The 6,249-nt window shown below is 49.2% G+C and overlaps 1 pseudogene; it reads left to right on the top strand.

Moving 5' to 3' along the window:
- The first annotated feature begins 462 nt into the window (after window positions 1-462).
- Window positions 463-5,913, top strand: LOC141240290 (Golgi resident protein GCP60-like; annotated as a pseudogene).
- The last annotated feature ends 336 nt before the right edge of the window (window positions 5,914-6,249 follow it).

The following is a 6,249-nucleotide window of genomic DNA, read 5'->3' as shown; positions in this document are numbered from 1 at the left end:
CCCTCCAAGACGCTGCCAATGATCACATGCTCGACTACTAGATCTTCTCCTGATCTGTGGAAGCAGAGAAGAAACAGCCCGTTGCACTACAAGCAGAGATTTCACATGCAGTGCTCCAAAAGACGCAAATGTGAATATCTCTGCAATGGAGCGACGCAGCGAAAAACGGAAAAGAGCTGCAGAATCAGGGGAGCTCAGGGACTTTTACAAGGTATTTAAGGAATCACCCTGTAAGAATTGAATTTTATCGTTCTGGGTCCAATTACTGGAAAGTGGATTGTATTATGTGTTGTGCACAGATATTACTCAGTATTGCAGGGTCTGATTACTGCACACTGGGGTCAGGTGGCTTTAGTGGTCCTATCACTGTCTTATTACAGTTTTTGTGGAGCATTATATGGCGGCACACGCAGTTTGGTACATGTGATGGGTCTCCTAACCATTTTCCTTCTGTATTTTTTTACAGAGAAGGACGGGAAGGCTTTCCATCCAACCTACGAGGAGAAGCTGAGGCTGGTGGCTGTGTACAAACAAGTCCTCCTGGGACCGTACAACCCCGACACGTGCCCCGAAGTCGGCTTCTTCGATGTCCTGGGCAACGATAGGAGGTAACGAACGTCGTGTGGTTTGTTTCACTGTATCACATTCCTATAAAAAAGTAGCCACTTTGTAAATAGCCTAACGTTTTCTTACCGTTTTGTATACACAGCACTGATGCAGATCTGTGTGTCTCCATGGTTACAGACTACACTACATATGTAGTCTGATCCTGCCATTGTATATTTTTCACCACTAAAGTAGCCGTCAGTGACTGCAGGGTGAACCTCATTACCATGAGCATTTATGGGAGCTGTGTACGCAAAACGGCAACAGATTTTCCATCATGGGCATGCATCGATCTGATGTGTCCAAAAAAAAAAAATAGGAATTGAAATGCAAAGTTTAATAGAAAACTGCAGACTGTTTCTTGCATAAAACTGAACGACGACGCGTTTCTAACCTCTTCATAGAAGCCTTTGCTCCCTCTGAGTGTCGTTCACACACTGTCGTCTTTCTCACAGGAAAGAATGGGCGGCCCTGGGCAACCTGAGCAAGCAGGAAGCCATGACGGAGTTTATCACCCTCCTGAACAGATGCTGCCACCTCTTCTCCACATACGTCACATCCCATAAAATAGAGAAAGAAGAGCAGGAGAGAAAAAGGTACTAATCCCTACAATCCGTACATCCGGCATCGGTGGGGCACGGTAACTGCTGGTTTCCTCCAGAAACAGCGCCACACGTGTCCACAGGCTGTGCCTGGTATTGCAGCTCAGTACTATTAAAGTGAGTGGGGCTGAGCGGCAAGGTGACGCACAACCTGCAGACAGGTACCTGAAAACAAATCCAGCACTAATAGTTACTGGAGACGTTCTTAAAGGGACCGCTCTGCAGATTGTGCAGTGAACCCACCCCAACTCTACCAGAAGAGGCGCTGGTGATGCTGATAGATAGGAGATGGTTTGCAGCGGTTTTCTATGGATGCCGGACCTGGGTCCTGCAAATCTTTCTGCTCCAGTCTATAGCAGAGGTTAGCGGCAGTCGCTATCTCACAAGATAGATGATGATCGACATCTGGGTCACGTTTTTCCACACTTAAAGGGGTTGTCTGTTAGTTTAAAGGAGCTTTCTGTTTCCTGCAGGGATAACGTCACGTCACTCTATCAGATTGCTGCAGCCAATCACTGGCATGTACAGCATGAGACCGTAGAAACCAGTGATCGACTGCAGCAGTCACATGGATTATACAACATCATCGCTGCAGGAAAAAAAGTGATGGCCGCCAGAGTGTGAGCACGGGAGAAGCGAAGGAGTCATCAGGCGAGAAATATTTGTTTTTTATGGGTCAATTTTGTAAAATTTCCAACTGCCTTAAGTGGTATCAAATCCCTATCATATCACTAACTTAAAGCCGCAGCAGTTCTTAAACTTTGACTAAGTTTGATACATAGAATCCAACCTGCAGTGTAAAGCATGGGGGACAAAACAGCAGTATGAGACTGACAGGACATGAGGCATCTTTCAGGTTACCTCCTACTCCAGTACTAATTGCAGTATAGCTGGAGTCAGTGATTATGGATTTACGGAGCAGTCGGTATGTAAGACCGGAGGGATCATGGACCGGACTTCTGCTTTAAGTCCCAGGAAGTGAGAACGGTTGACGCTGCTGCAAAAATCATGTCCGACATAGTTCAGTGTAAAGCGTCATCTGCTGACTTTACTGGAGAGAAGAGAAGGAGCGGAGACGGCGGGAAGAGGAGGAGCGGCAGCGGCTGCTGCGAGAGGAGGAGAAGCGGAGGAAAGAAGAGGAGCAGAGGCTGCGGAGAGAGGAGGAAGAGAGGATGCGAGCGGAGGATGAACGGTTTAGAATGGAACAGCAGAAGTAAGTACTCCCATCGGAAGTCACTCATCTTTCTTAAAGGATATTTTTGGGTGGGTCACTCATTCAGGACCCTCGTAGTATGAGCCATAGTGCAAGGAGCAGTCTGTTGTATGCAATGCTGGTGACCGGTTGGAGGGTACATGCGCTGGGGTCACCAACAATGGGGTCCACGGAGCCCTGTCACATTCATTTTAATGGAAAATTACTAAAGCTCTGCCGGCCACAGGCAATGGTGGGTGCAGCAGTCATTAGGGCAGGACCGTGCATTTGTGTTTCAAATCTTAATTCTATTTTTTTTTTGCAGCCAGCAGATCATGGCCGCCCTGAACTCGCAGACAGCGGTGCAGTTTCAGCAGTACGCAGCGCAGCAGTACCCGGGGAACTTCGAGCAACAGCAGCTCCTGATCCGGCAGCTGCAGGAACAGCACTACCAGCAGTACATGCAGCAGCTGTACCAAGTGCAGCTCGCTCAGCAACAGGTAGACGCAGCGCACAGACCCCCGAGCCTCGCTGCTCTGAGCTGCATTTACCTGTCGGACCATGTTCCCACGTAGCATAAATGCTGCAGGGTTTGGTTTTTTTTGCAGAAAATCCCCTGTGTTTAAAACGGTGTTTCCCAAACTCCAGTCCTCACGGCCCCCATAGGTCATGTTTTCAGGATTTCCTTAGTATTTCCATCACCTGTGTAATACTATCAAGGCATCAGGAATTCTCTCACCTGTGTAATACGAAGGAGATCCTGAAACATGACCTGTGGGGGCCGTGAGGACTGGAGTTTTGGAAACACTGGTTTAAAAGTTTGAGGAAACTTCTTGTGCTTCCCGGAAAACTCCTGGCCGCTGTGCATCTAAAGACGTTGCTGAAATTTGTGTTTTTTTGGTTTGTTTATTTTTTCCTGTGGAGCCGAAAAAATGCATGAAAAAATGCCCTCGCTTCTTGTACAGAATTAATAAAACCTTCAGATCTTCAACAATAAATGGGGTAAAAACACCTGTAAAAATAAGATAATCAGAGTAGATTGCTATTGCAGGTTTTGATGTAGAAAATAAACCCTGCACTTTACGCTCCCTGGAACCTGAACTAATTAACTAATTGTTTTTAGTAAGAAAAAAATAAAAAAATTGCGCGGCTGAGTCTTGCTCTTGATGATGGCGGTGCGCTGAGTAGCTGGTTGATTAGATGCAGCGTTTATAAGTGGAAGACAGTGGGATTTGTGTGCAGCGTCTATTGGAGCCTGTGGTTGTCTGAAACGCTGCCTCATTAGAAGTTAAGCTTCTTTGTTCTTCCCCTCATGCTTTACACTGCAGTTTTGCTTTGCAGCATACAAGAAATGAAGAATGCTCATAAATGGCGTGGTGTTACCCTCTCCTTACCCTCTCGGCCTTACAGAAACAGCAGGAGGCACTTTCGGCTGGAACCAGCTCCCCTGTCAGTTCTCCATCCAAGATGAACATGGGAAGCATCACCGGCTCCGGAGAAGCCCCCTCGGTCAATGGACAAACCCACCCACACATAGACAATGCTGAGAAAGAACTGGAGGCCGACCCCGCTGGAAGACCTGCTGGAGAACGCGCCTAAAGGTGCGTCCTATTGACCCCAGTGGGGTTGGGGTCTGTTGGGTGGACAAACAGACGATACCTGGACATTGGCTAATGGTTTATGTTTGCTCATTATTTTTCCACTTCCTTCTCTCTACAGAGTCCACGCCGGTCATTGCTGCCCCATCCATGTGGACAAGACCCCAAATTAAAGACTTCAAAGAGAAGATCCGGCAGGACGCGGATTCAGTCATCACCGTCGGAAGAGGAGAGGTGGTCACAGTCCGGGTCCCCACACACGAGGAGGGCTCCTATCTTTTCTGGGAGTTTGCCACAGATAACTTTGACATTGGTTTTGGGGTTTACTTTGAATGGACAGACTCCCCAAACACGGCTGTGAGCGTGCACGTCAGCGAGTCCAGCGAGGACGAGGACGAAGGTACTTTGTACAATTTTCATACTTCATTCCTGTACAATAAATACTGTAGCAGGTCTTCACTGCATCTCACCCCCTCTTCCTGAAGAGGTCGGGGGTCTCTCGAGAAGCAGCATCTTACCCCCTCGTTTTAAGGAGGTTGGGGCCTCTCGAGAAGCAGTGTCTTACCCCCTCGTCTTAAGGAGGTTGGGGCCTCTCAAGAAGCAGTGTCTCACCCCCTCGTCTTGAGGAGGTTGGGGCCTCTCGAGAAGCAGCGTCTCACCCCTTTGATTTGAGGAGGTTGGGGCCTCTTGAGAAGCAGCATCTCACCCCTTCGTCCTGAGGAGGTCGGGGGGTCTCTCTAGAAGCAGCATCTCACCCTTTCGTCCTGAGGAGTTAGGGGGTCTCACCCCCTCGCCCTGAAGAGTTCTGGGGGTCCTATTGAAGCAGCGTCTCACCCCCTCGTCCTGAGCAGGTTGGGGGCCTGTTGAGAAGCAGCGTCTCACCACCTCATCCGGACGAGGTAGGGGGCCTTTCGAGAAGCAGCGTCTCACCCCCTCATCCGGACGAGGTAGGGGGCCTTTCGAGAAGCAGCGTCTCACCCCCTCATCCGGACGAGGTCGGGGCCTCTTGAGAAGCAGCGTCCCACCCCCTTGTTCCGAGGAGGTCGGAGGCTTCTGGAGAAGCACCAACTGGTCATGGATGTTCACCTCTGCAGGAGATCAAAAACCAACAATGTGCTCTCTGGGGCGTTACTGTGGTCTCTCTTGCTTTCCGTAGGTTAAGATTGACCTATCAGACTGGCGGGATGGTTGAGTCGCTGCCTAATTTATCCTCTCCCCAATGCCAGTAGTGGAGGAGCTGTGCCTCTGCAGAGGGAAAACGGGCCGCATCTAGCGTCAGAGAGGCTCATTCACACTTTAAAGTAAAAAGCTTGCGAGCGTGCTCTCCTTGCCAAGGAAACCAGTCACCACTGATAGTTTGTAGAGGTGGCCGGTATCCTAGGCAACCAGCTGTAAACTATAGAATTAAGAATACCTCCATATTTGACAACAGAGATACTTTTTAATAAAGAGTGAAATGTAAAGTTCCTGGTGTTTACAAGCACTTTGCAATTTTACCCAGCGAAGATGGAGGAAAAACCGCACCAAAAACGGATCAGATCAGCATGAGTCGCCCTGTACTCTCTCTGCGGGATTTCTGTAAGACTGCTTGTTTCCGGATTATTCCCGGAAGACCCCTTTATGCTTCTGTTTTAGCTCCGCGCCCATGACTTGTCCCACTCTGATATCCTGGACTCACTCCTGACTTGTGTCTGTTCTTTACAGAGAATCCCAACAACGAAGAGAAAGCCGAAAAGACGCCAACAAGCCTCAGCTGGAGGAGATTGTGCCGGTCTACAGGCGGGATCGTCACGAAGAGGTGGACGCCGGCAGCCACCAGTACCCCGGCCGGGGGCTCGACCTGCTCAAATTTGACAACTCTTATTCCTTGTGTCGTTCAAAATCTGTGTACTACAGAGTGTATTATACTAGATAAAGGAGGGGCCTGCGGTCAGGGGGAGGAGCCGGCAATCAGGGGGAGGGGCAAGTGATCATGGGGCGGGGCCTGCAATCAGGGGGAGGGGCCAGGGCAGTAAGTCGCTCACATGACCTGGATCCTTTTCGATAAGTGTCGCCTCCTCATCGCTCCTCGTGGCGGCCAACACTAATTCAGAGTGCTGTGATTTAACCCGTTCTTTGCCACTACGATTGGTGGACATGAAAGGGGTTAAACATAATTTGGCTGCGCCTGCACTTTTGTGTTTTGTGTTTTTTTTCGCACTTGTTTGGGATTTTTAATTCTATTCTATGTGCGCCCACTCGGGGGCATTTC

Source organism: Phyllobates terribilis, unplaced genomic scaffold (assembly GCF_046119375.1).
Source record: "Phyllobates terribilis strain yellow unplaced genomic scaffold, ASM4611937v1 Scaffold_809__1_contigs__length_643957, whole genome shotgun sequence".
Lineage (NCBI taxonomy): Eukaryota > Metazoa > Chordata > Amphibia > Anura > Dendrobatidae > Phyllobates > Phyllobates terribilis.
Note: the sequence above shows the minus strand (reverse complement) of the source record. Positions and strands in the feature narration are given on the sequence as shown.